At 42.9% G+C, this 13,040-nt stretch overlaps 1 long non-coding RNA gene across 1 annotated transcript in view; it reads left to right on the forward strand.

Annotated features, from left to right (window-relative positions):
- Positions 1-13,040, forward strand: part of LOC146785745 (uncharacterized) — a 208,880-nt gene that overhangs the window by 148,774 nt on the left and 47,066 nt on the right. Inside the window, exon 2 of the long non-coding RNA XR_014970661.1 lies at positions 8,496-8,594. This is a non-coding gene — a long non-coding RNA (uncharacterized LOC146785745). The remainder of the gene's footprint in view (positions 1-8,495; positions 8,595-13,040) is intronic.

Below are 13,040 nucleotides of genomic sequence, written 5' to 3' on the forward strand. Positions count from 1 at the left end.
TAAATATCTATAAGCGCGCACGGTGCGCGCACGGTGCCATGCGCGAGCGTGATTCTGATTGGTGGATTCATGTCAGTCAACATTCAAATCGGTCGAAATCAGGAAGTGTCGGCCGCCATTTTGTGTGTGACAGTAAAAAAGAAAGGTGGAGAACGTGAAAAGGGGGCAGGGTACAGAGTTCCTGACCCCTAGCTTTTGTCAGGGGGTCCCTGAAGGACCCTGAAGGGTGAAAAAAACATTTTATTTTTTGTTAAAAAATCACGGGGTGCGCGCACCGTCATGAGGTGCGTGCACGGCGGAAAAAAAATAGAATTAAAAATCAAATTTAGTGTTTAGATGTTAGGTGGCTCTAAAAAGAGCCGTTGTGTTAATTGAGGAACAGAGGAACAAAAAAATGAAAAAAATTATAGGGTGCCGCATGTGTGCTGCTGTATCTTGCTCTCTATTAGGGGAATGCTGGTGTCCCCATAAGAGAGAAGAGCATTGCACGCATTGCACCGTATATGCACCCTCTTGAAAAGAGGGTGTATATCCAGAGGAACAGAAGCAGGTGAAGCTGCCGCCGCAGATGAAGTGCTCGGCTGAGCTGCCGATGATGTGCTCGGCTGAGCTGCTGCGGATGTGCTCGGCTGAGCTGCTGGAGGGTTTTCTCTAGCAGCTCAAGCAAAAGCCACAGGATGTACGCCTTTAACGTGCCTGATCATAGTGAAGATACTAAAAGAGTATTTCTTTTTAGGATCTCCTCTTGATAAGACAACACCACAAATAGTGCAGGTGACTTTTGGAGCATTCACCTTCTTCTGCCCCTCTGGAAATCTAAAAAATTGCCAGATAAGAGTCTTTCTGTTTCCTCTGTCTCACAAGGGTCTCCTGCTCACTCCCAGAAGATGACTGCTGCTCTGCCATTCTCAAGTACTGGAGCACTGGAAAAGCTGCTCAGCTCCTTTTCCCAGGGAATCAGAAGAAATAATGAGGGGAGTGGGTGTGGTGTTGGAAGTTTCTGGAACTGAAACTACTATAAACCAATGAAAAGTGTTGTTTCTTAATCACATGACCTGAAACTACTATAAACCAATGAAAAGTGTTGTTTCTAAATCACATGACTTGCCGTGCGCGCACAGTGCGCGCACGGAGCACGCATGCATGCGCGTACGGAGCACGCGCACATGCGCGTACGGAGCACGCGCGTACGGAGAATGCGCGCATGCGCGTACGGAGCACGCGTGCATGCGCGTACGGAGCACGCATGACGTACGCATGCGCACGTGGAGCACGTACGCATGCGCACGTACACATGCGCACGTACGCATGCGTGCACTGTGCGCGCACCGTGCGCGCACGGTCAAGAACCCTAAAAAAAAAAAAAAATGTAAAGTGTTTATAGAAGATATTAACTATGCTGTTCAACTTTATCCAAATAAAAAAAAAAAAAGAGCTGAGCCATTCCATATTACAGGATAAAGTCAATCTATAACTATATACATAGGTAGCTTATTGTAAAATAAATATTTAAAAAATATAATAATACATTCATAAATTAGCATTTAAAAAACCTTGCAAATTCACTAAAAAAACCATAGGTTTCACACACGTTATAGTTAGGAATTAGCATTTACAAATCCTTGCAAATTCACTGAAAAAACCATAGGTTTCACACACGTTATAGTTAGGAATTAGCATTTTAAAAACCTTGCAAATTCACTGAAAAAACCATAGGTTTCACACACGTTATAGTTAGGAATTAACATTTAAAAAACCTTGCAAATTCACTGAAAAAACCATAGGTTTCACACATGTTATAGTTAGCTGGACATTTCACTCGTAAAAAACCAATGAAATTCCCCCGTTATAGTTAGTTCAGCTAACTATAACAGGCGCGCCCGCAATCCACTGCTGATTACGTCACATATTACATCACTCATGACATGGTCAGTGACATCACTCATGACATCACTGATGACGTCATCCATGTGATAAATTACCACATCTTCTCACACCCTAATATAACCTTTGATACACCGACTCAAAATTTCAGAGTTCCATTCTCAAAACCATACATACTGCAATACCAATAACTACATACCCACTTATTAACTCTTAGGTCTACATACACCTCCACTCATTCACCTGTACAGTCACTCATACTTACAGTCACTCCATACAAGACTATCATATGCATTTATACACCTATATAGACACTCACACACCACCAATCACCCATAGAGGTACTCTCACACCTAGTCAGTCATGCAAATAATCACACTCCCATTTACTCACCTATGCGGTTATACACACTCAAGTTCACTTACTCATAAAAATAGTACCACATTCTTACGCTCTTATAGAATCATTGATACAAGCACACACTCATCCATACAGTCACTCTCACAATCACACACTCTACCCACTTATATAATCTTACACCCATATATACTGCCTTTCAAATATGTAGTTAGTCACAAATGTACCACTGAGATATACATTCAATCACAAACACACCCATACATACACTCACTCAACCATACAGTCCCTCACAGATGCACTCTTAAAACCATGCACCCATAGAATCACCCACTCACACATCTAGTCACAGAGTAACACACACCCTACCCACACAAACACTCAGGAACCCATACAGATACTGAGACAGGCAATCAATAACTCATATAGACACTCATATAGCTATTCACAAAACCATGCAGCCACTTATACACCAACATACAGACACATACAGACATTTACACAGTTTAGTCACTAATCTGCAGTAAGATACATTTAATGACTCACTTATAGAGTCAGTTACACACCTACAAAATCATCCATTCACACACTTGTACACCCACTCATTCTTCAACAGGCCTTTCCCTATATATATTAAACATATTAAAATTGTTCAGAAACACATACTCAATGGATGATGTCATCAGTGATGTCATCAGTGATGTCATTTGAGATGTCATCAGTGATGTCATGAGTGATGTCACTGACCATGTCATGAGTGATGTAATATGTGACGTCATCAGCAGTGGATTGCGGGCGCGCGAGTTATAGTTAGCTGAACTAACTATAACGGGGGGATTTCATTGTTTTTTTACGAGTGAAATGTCCAGCTAACTATAACATGTGTGAAACCTATGGTTTTTTCAGTGAATATATATATATATATATATTACCTACTGGCAATCGCCAGTAGGTAGTTATAGTTAGGACCTATTTTCCATAGGAAATCCGCAACATTCTATTTGGAATAATGTTAGCGCCGATTGACAAATCTTCGCGAAATTTTCCAAACTTTTGGCCAGCTCCGGTCCGCTCCTATCCTGAAAATTTCACGGTGATTCGTCAAGCGGGAGCCGAGAAAAAAGGGGGGTCCCAAAACGCATTTTCCCATAGGACCTGTTGACGCAGCTACAGCCCGAACTGCTAAACGGAATTACACCAAATTTGGCAAAGAGGTAGTCCTCAGTTCAGACTCGTGCCTTTTGCTTAAATGGTGTAAATCCGTTCAGTAGTTCCTGAGAAAATTAGAGTTAAAAAGATAGATATATCTGGGCGGGGCCTAACCACACATCTCATCGTGAGATCTGATTGGCTGTCAGCACTTCATCCAAGAAGTGTTGACAGCCATCTTGGGACCAATATACATGATAGCACCTCATTAAAAAGCATTGCAGTTAATAGAAGGTTTTAAGACTTTAGTTACATTATAAATCATTTGTTGATTGTACCATACTCATTGTAGGAATTGTGGCATGTTCTAAGGTGATTTTACCATGTGAAAAAGCCTTCTGCTGTGATATCATGAATCATGTTTGAGAGAAAACTATTTTCTCATGCTTTTCCCACAGAGGTTTGGAAGGTGATCTATAAGCTAAACTGAGAGCATATTTTCTGTAAATTCACATTATTTTTCTCAGTCATGTGAGAATGAAGTCTGACATTCTCAGTAAAACATGTACATCCAACAAGGGCAGAGACTGTCAGTTGATTCCTTTGTGTTCTACTGCAGCTTCCCAGAGTATTCCACAGAACAACTAGAGCGCTAACAGTCCTACTTATGACAAACGTATTGCACACCTGAAGCCATCTTGATTGGAATAAAGTGGTAACTCTTAAAACATTTAATTTAAAAAGGAACACAATGAGGGGGTTCATTTTGCCATAGAAAGTATGATTAGTACTGCAGAAAGTAAAATTAGGGCACATTTTGAGTGACTTCTCAAATCCTCTTCTATTTCATTAAAAAATTCTAACATGCAGACTAAAACATGCACTTTCAATACCAGCAGCAGACTTCCCTAGTGAGCAGTAGCTTTACTACAGTGATCTAATAAGCAACTAGAGTGCTAATATTCTGAATTTATGGCAAATGTGTGACACATCTGGATGCCTTCTTGATGGAATCAAAGTAAAAAACTGAAAGTATTTCCTACTGAGGAGACTGTAGTAAATGAGGAAATTAGGAAACTTCATAACAAATAAGTCTCCCAAAATGGTCACCAGAGACAAAAGAGCCCAAATGTAGCCCTAATATCACCCAGATGCAGCCCAAGTATAGCCCAATGACAGAATGTCCCAGAGTGTTCTAATGAACAACTAGAGCGCTAACAGTCTTACTTATGACAAAAGTATGGCACACCTGAAGCCATCTTGATTGAAATAAAGTGGGAACACTTAAAACATTTAATTTACAAAGGAACAAAATGAGGGGGTTCATTTTGCCATAGAAATTATGATTAGTGCTGCAAAAAGAAAAATTAGGGCACATTTTGACTTGTCAAATCCTCTTCTATTTTATACAACAATTCTGACATGCAGACTGAAACATGCACTTTTAATACCAGCAGCAGACTTCTGTGGTGAGCAGTAGCTTTACTACAGTGATCTAATGAGCAACTAGAGTGCTAACATTCAGAATGTATGGCAAATGTGTGACATATCTGAATACATTCTTGATGGGATCAAAGTAAAAAACTGAAAGCATTTCCTACTGAGGAGACTGCAGTAAATGAGGAAATTAGGAAACTTCATAATAAATAAATCTCCCAAGATGGCCACCAGAGACAAAAGAGCCCAAATGTAGCCCTAATATCACCCAGATGTAGCCCAAGTATAGCCCAATGACAGAATGTCCCAGAGTGTTCTAACACACAACTAGAGTGCTAACAGTCTTACTTATGACAAAAGTATGGCACACCTGAAGCCATCTTGATTGGAATAAAGTGGTAACACTTAAAACATTTAATTTACAAAGGAACAAAATGAGGGGGTTCATTTTGCCATAGAAATTATGATTAGTGCTGCAGAAAGAAAAATTAGGGCACATTTTGACTTCTCAAATCCTCTTCTATTTCATGAAAAAATTGTGACATGCAGACTGAAACATGCACTTTGAATACCAGCAGCAGACTTCCCTGGTGAGCAGTAGCTTTACTACAGTGATCTAATGAGCAATTAGAGTGCTAACATTCAGAATTTATGGCAAATGTTGACACATCTGAATGCCTTCTTGATGGAACCAAAATAAAAAACTGAAAGTATTTCCTACTGAGGAGACTGCAGTAAATGAGGAAATTAGGAAACTTCATAACAAATAAATCTCCCAAGATGGCCACCAGAGACAAAAGAGCCCAAATGTAGCCCAAATATCACCCAGATGTAGCCCAAGTATAGCCCAATGACAGAATGTCCCAGAGTGTTCTTAAGAACAACTAGAGCGCTTACTGTCTTACGACAAAAGTATGGCACACCTGAAGCCATCTTGATTGGAATAAACTGGTAACACTTAAAACATTTAATTTAAAAAGGAACACAATGAGGGGGTTCATTTTGACATAGAAATTATAATTAGTGCTGAAGAAAGAAAAATTAGGGCACATTTTGAGTGACTTCTCAAATCCTCTTCTATTTCATTAAAAAAATTCTGATATGCAGACTGAAACATGCACTTTTAATACCAGCAGCAGACTTCTGTGGTGAGCAGTAGCTTTACTACAGTGATCTAATGAGCAACTAGAGTGCTAACATTCAGAATTTATGGCAAATGTGTGACATATCTGAATACCTTCTTGATGGAATCAAAGTAAAACACTGAAAGCATTTCCTACTGAGGAGACTGCAGTAAATGAGGAAATTAGGAAACTTCATAATAAATATGTAGCCCACATGTAGACAAATGACAGAAGTGTGCAAAACACTTATTTTTTGTGTATTTGCAGTTTTATATAGTGCAGCCTTGTCAGGTATTGGAGTGCTTTACATGAGCATTGGTTACATCACACAAGATCAAATTCATTTTGGTTGTAGATATGGGGAGATTAAGTGATTTGACCAGAATCACAGAATGTTGAGCTAAAGCAGAAACTCCAACCTGGTTCCCCAGTTGCAAACTCTGCAGCTCTGGAAGTAGCACCACATGCTCTCCCGTAGGTGCAACATTTAATCAAGTGGTCAACTAGATAAAAAAACATAAAGATTACAAATAATTTAAAAGTACTTTGTCGCTATTTGAAAACTCAGAAAATATGTCCTCGTTTTAGTTTTTTAGAGCACTAACCATAATTTTGATGCAAATAAGACCCTCTCATATATGTAATTTCTAAAGGAAAAGCTCTAGATATTACAGTTTTGATTACATCAAGATGACGTCAGGTGGTCCACACTTTTGTAATAAATATAGAATGTTAGCAATCTAGTTGTTCATTGGGATACTGTTGAGAGGCAGAGGCCAGGTTCACGGACTCTGAAAATTGAAGGCAGGTAGGAGAGTGCGGAGGCAACAATTTGACCACACTGGGCAGGCAGGAAGGGCAGTGACAGCACAACAGACTATGGAGGGCAGTGGAAAGGGGGGCAGGGGCAACAAACCAACAATACAGGACTGGCAAGAGAGGCTGTGGCAATATAATAGACCATTGTGGCCAGAAGGAAGAGGCAGTGATAGTACAACCATACATGCCAACAGACCCGTTTCAGCCAGGAAGCGTCCAATGTTTTTAAGCTCAAATGGGCTTTATTTGATCTGTCTCCTGTCTACAATCTCCTCTTTTTCAATGTAACTCAAAGGGGAAAATCAATACCCCAGTTTTTTTTCAAAATCTCCCTCTTAACAAGTTCAAAATGTTCGCAAGTATGGTACATTGGATCATGGTAGGCAGGAGGAATTGGGGTAGGGACATGGACTCGGATAACAGAGGACAGGAGGGACATGGAGAGGTGCACCAAACTGACCCTACAGGGCAGGCATCAGGGTTTGCAGCAGCACAATACACCACACAGGGAATGCGGGACGGGAGTGCAGCACAACAATCCATAGAAAGCAATAGGGAGGGGACAGGACCATGCACATGGACAACAGAGAACAGATAGGAAAGAGGCAATGGTAGCTAGCTGACCATAATGGACAGGCAGGAGAGAAAGCTGCAGCATAACAGACCATAAAGGGCAGGAGGGACGGATCAGGGGCATTACAATGGAAATCACAAGCCAGGCGGAAAGGGAATAGGGGTCTGCACATGGAAACAGAGGGCTGGGGGCAAGGGGGCAGGGCATGGAGGTCAGGCAGGATGGGCACTAGAAACAAGACACACCATGGAGAGCAACAATGAGACTATGATGGCATAAAAACAGACCATGGAGGGAAGGTGGGAGGGGGTCAGGGGCAGCTAGCTGACCACACAGGGAAGGTGGGAGGGGCCATGGCAGCACAGAAGACCATGCATGGCAAGCGGGAGGGTTAGTGGCAGCACAATGGCTATGATGGGCAAGAAGGAGGGTGCAGGGGCATGCAGAAAGGACCATGGAGGATAGAAGGGAGGGTCAGGACCTGGTCACAGGCAAGAGAGTTCAGGGGAAGGGGCCTCACAACAGACCGCGAGGGGCAGTCAGGAGGAGCAGTTGCAGCACAACAGACCAGGGAGGGCAGAAGGGTGTGGCAGTAAAATGGACCATGGAGGACAGGAGGAAGGGGATAGGGGTATGGCATGTGGACAGGCAGGGTGGAGGTGGCAGGGACAGTAGGTTACAGTCATCTGACAATGCTAGGCAGGTGGGAGGGGAGTGGCAGCTCAACAGAACACTCAGAGTAGATAAGAGTGGCAGGTCCATGGAACATGGTGAGCAAAAAGGATGGAGCAGGGGCATGCACAAAGACATCGGAGGGCAGGGGGAAGGAGAATAGGGGCAGCAAGCTAAGCACAGAGGCTAAGCAGGAGGTCAATGATGGGCCATAGAATTGTGCAATGGAGGGCAGGAGGAGTGGACTGGTACATCATGCTAAATGGAGGGCAGTGGCAGCACATCAGACCATGCATGGCAGGAGGGAGGAGGCTAGTCCATGGATTCAGACAACAGAGGATAGGGAGGAGGTGGATGGGGCAGCAAGCTAACTGTTCAGAGAAGGTGGGTATTAGGAACTTTATTGTTTTTAAAATGTGTGTCTGTGCGAACTACTTAAAATATGAACAAGTATGCAGCATAATCTCACTTTTATTCAGGAAGAAGACGACGTTTGTGACTGTGACTCCGGGCTCACTTGGCAGAAACACCCCCTGACCCTCCACCCCCCATCGCAAAATGTAATGCCCGTGAAAAGGGTAGGTGTTATATAGAACATAGTCCTGAGAGCACGATTGAAAATGAAAACTAGATATAGTAGATTGTATAAACTATGCACCAAAAAGTGTGATATAAGATGAACTGGGGCGTGATATAATATGCAATACATTGTGCGCAATGACAGATTCATTGGAGAGCGCGAGATAGCACAGGCACTAGCGCGTGCTATGCGATATGCGCCTTGGATTGTAATATGCACAGGGCAGTGTTGTGTAACCTAACTAGTCTCTAAAGTTGTAATATAAAATATGTGCTGGGGAGTGTAACGTTGCATATGCACTGTGACAAAGATATGGATTCCAGATTGTAATATGTATGGCATAGCGCTGTGTGTTATAACATAGGCATCGAGGAAGGCACGTTAGATGGGGCAATATAACCCGTGCGAAGGCAAGTGTGGCATGATATATTCACGGGGTGGTATTACAGTGCACATGGGCTAGAGAGTGTCATAGCATACGCACTAGCTGGTGGAATACAACACAGAGGTGTGTGGCACTCGGCGGGCACTGGTGGGTGTAACACAGCATTGGGCTCAGCCAGGAGCACGCTGTGACTCTCAAGTGAGGTTTGTCTCCTTTTCAGAGAGTAAAATAAAAAGTATTACACATCCGGCGGTGGATGTGTGTTTTATTAACCGTGAGGGGGGTTTCTTCCATAGTTTGGTCAAATTTTTGTCGAATCCCCTTTGAATGGCTTGGTGTGCGTGTGTCTTAAATGTGCCCGTCAATAGCTACCCATGTTTGTATAAATAAACAACAAGGGTGTCTACTTGGAGAGTACCCACTGGCGGGGGTGCCGGGATTAGGCACGGTAGGGCGTCAGACATGTCAGAGCTTCACTAGTGGTGTAAATACATTCCACGTGGATTCATTGTATGCATAGTCGCCTTTTAATGAATATCACGCAAATCGTCATGGTGATAGGTACATACGGTTTGTCCAGCATGTCCTAGGTGTTTCTATAAATATATATTTTTTTAAAATAATAAAAAACAAAGGCCGGCCCTGGGGGATGGGGTCCCCGGGGCCATAAGTGGCCTAAGGAGGGGGGCAACGCAGCCCCCCTCCTAAAGAATTTTAAAAAAAAAAGGCCATGACCCGGGGGTTGGGGTCCCCGGGGCCGATTAAGGTCTTGGGAGAGCCAAATTTATTTTTTTCAACAAAAAAAAATAGGGTGCAGGCCCTGGGGGGATGGGGTCCCCAGGGACAATAAATTAGAAAAAGCAGGGGGGCCACACAGCCCTCCTTCTTAAAAAAATAAAATAAATAAAAGACCGGCATCGCGCCGGAGGCCACGCCCCCTCCTTGCAGCACTCTGCAAACGCGCCCCCTGGCCAGTTGTAAGTTGGGGAATTAATTCCCTTTCAATACTGAGGGTCCCTGAGGGCCAACTAGCCCAACAGGTATCTCCAGTATGTGCCAGGGAGCAGCGTTGCAGACAGGTGTTCTGAGGCCACGCCCCTTTTTACACCTCTATGCAACGCAGCTCTGTGGTGCTTACTGGAGGTTCCTAGTAGGCTAGTTTGACCCTAGGGACCCTTAGGATTCAAGGGGACTTAATCTCTCAACTTAGAACGGCCACAGGGCACGTTTACACAGTGGTGAAGGGAGGGGACGGGGTCTGAGGTGACGTGTGCAAACACGCCCTGTGGTGCATTTTAAGTTGGGGAAATAATTCCCTTTCAATCCTGAGGGACCCTGGGGGCCTACTAGCCCACCAGGTGCTTCCAGTAAGCACCACTGCTCTGCGTTGCAGAGAGGTGGTGCAGGCCGTGCCCCTTTCTACACCTCTCTGCAATGGCGCTTACTGGACATACCTAGAGGGCTATTTTGCCCCTAGGGACCCTCAGGATTCAAGGGGACTTAATCTCCCTACTTAAAAAACGGCCACAGGGCGTGTTTACACAGTGGGGAAGGGAGGGGACGGGGCCTGAGGTGACGTGTGCAAACACGCCCAATGACGTTTTTTAAGTTGGGGAAATAATTCCTCTTCGATCCTGAGGGCCCCTGGGGGCTAACTAGCCCACCAGGTGCTTCCAGTAAGCGCCACTGAGCTGCGTTGCAGAGAGGTGGTCCAATCTGTGCCACTTTTTACACCTCTTTGCAACGCAGCACTGTGGCGCTTACTGGAGGTACCTAGTGGGCTAGTTGGACCCTAGGGACCCTCAGGATTCAAATGAACTTAATCTCCCAACTAAAAACGGCCACAGGGCGTGTTTACACAGTGGTGAGGGAGCGGACGGGCCTGAGTTAACGTGTGCAAACCCACCCTGTGGCGCTTTTTAAGAGGTAGTGTTAATCCCCTGCCCTATTATATACTAGGGGCTTACAGAGGAGGTCATGCTAATCACAGGGGGACCCCAACGCATAGTGTTCCCTAGTGTATGTAGGTGTTTTCACTATATTCTGAGTGTCTTTTAACATAGCACTGGCTCTAGGACTGGTTAGTCAGACTCAGTTACCACCAGTATCCGTCTGAAAAAGTTGAGGGTACAGGATGAGTTTGCAACAAGGCTTCTTTCTGCTCTTCTGTTTGTTCTTTCTGCACGTTATCCTTCTTCCTGCACTTTTCTTCGTCTTTGAGGACTTCTGTTGCTTCTTTCTGCATTTCTTTTTTTTCTTTCTGTGCGTTTTTTCTTCTTTCTTCACATGTCCTATCTCTGTAGGCATAGTTAGAAATTAGCATTTAAAAAACCTTTGAAATTCACTGAAAAAACCATAGGTTTCAGGCACGTTATAGTTAGGAATTAGCATTTAAAAAAAACATAGAAATTCACTGAAAAAAACATATGTTTCAGGGGCGTTATAGTTAGCTGGACTTTTCACTCGTACAAAACCATTGAAATTCCCCCGTTATAGTTAGTTCAGCTAACTATAACTCGCACGCCCGCAATGCACTGCTGATGACGTCACATATTACATCACTCATGACATGGTCAGTGACATCACTCATGACATCACTGATGACATCTCAAATGACATCACTGATGACATCACTGATGAGATTATCCTTGTGATAGAGTGGCAGACCTCCTCTCCCCCTAATATAACCTCAGTAATTCTAAGATCCACATACACATACACTCATTCACCAACAGTCCTATACAGTCCTATACAGTCACTCATATATGTACTCACTCATCATATGTACTCATACACCTATACATCCTGTTACACAATGCCACTCATCCATAGAGTTACTCACACACATAGTCACTCATGCTAATCAAGAATCAAACATCAATTTACTTGCATATACAGTTATACACACACCACCACACTTACTTCTGCAGAAACTTACACATACTTAGTCTTTTAAACAATCACTTATAGAAACACATACTTATTCATACAGGAACTCTTTCAATCTCTCACTCTCACATACACTCACTTATATACACCAATATTCACATATACTATTTTAAAACATATGAAGTTACTCATAAAGACACTATTGAGACAGTCATTCACTCACTAACACACCCATGCACACACTCATCCACCCATACAGTCCTGCACACATGCTGTCTTCAACATATACAAACAGTGAGTCACTCATTCATGCACCTATGCACTACGTAATACCCCCCACCGAACCATACAGACACTCAGGCACTCATACTGACACTCAAAAAAACAACTAATAACCAATATAGACACTCATGTAGCTACTCACCAACCCATGCAGCCACTTATACACAAAGTGAGAGTCTGATACAGATATTTACATATTTAAACATTACTCACTAAGCCATGTATTCACTAAGATACACTTAATCAGTCAGTTATACAATCAATTTTTCAAAAACAAATCATCCATTTAGACACTTATATACCCATTTATTCTTCCATAGACCTTGAGATATACATATATAAACATATGTAATTTTCTGAAAAACACACATTCACTGGATGATGTCATCAGTGATGTCATCAGTGATGTCATTTGAGATGTCATCAGTGATGTCATGAGTGATGTCACTGACCATGTCATGAGTGATGTAATATGTGACGTCATCAGCAGTGCATTGCGGGCGCGCGAGTTATAGTTAGCTGAACTAACTATAACAGGGGAATTTCTATGGTTTTGTACGAGTGAAAAGTCCAGCTACCTATAACGCCTCTGAAACCTATGGTTTTTTCAGTGAATATATATATATCAGTGTCAGCCTCCATGTAAGCAACTCAGAACATACCAAAGTAGAGGAATCAATCTGGAACTAGCATGGAAAAGTTTTGATCAACTCTTGCATTTCTCCTTGACATGTCTCTCCCAATCTTGTTTGTACAGAGTTCCCACACCCCATGACCTGGCATCTTTTAGGACTTTTTGCTCATATGTCTCTGTCTTGGTTGCAAAGGTCTATGATATTTGTGTTTAATGTCCTCGTTGAAACGTCTTAAAGAAGCTCAAAGGAAGGG

Source organism: Triturus cristatus, chromosome 11, assembly GCF_964204655.1.
Source record: "Triturus cristatus chromosome 11, aTriCri1.1, whole genome shotgun sequence".
Classification (NCBI taxonomy): domain Eukaryota; kingdom Metazoa; phylum Chordata; class Amphibia; order Caudata; family Salamandridae; genus Triturus; species Triturus cristatus.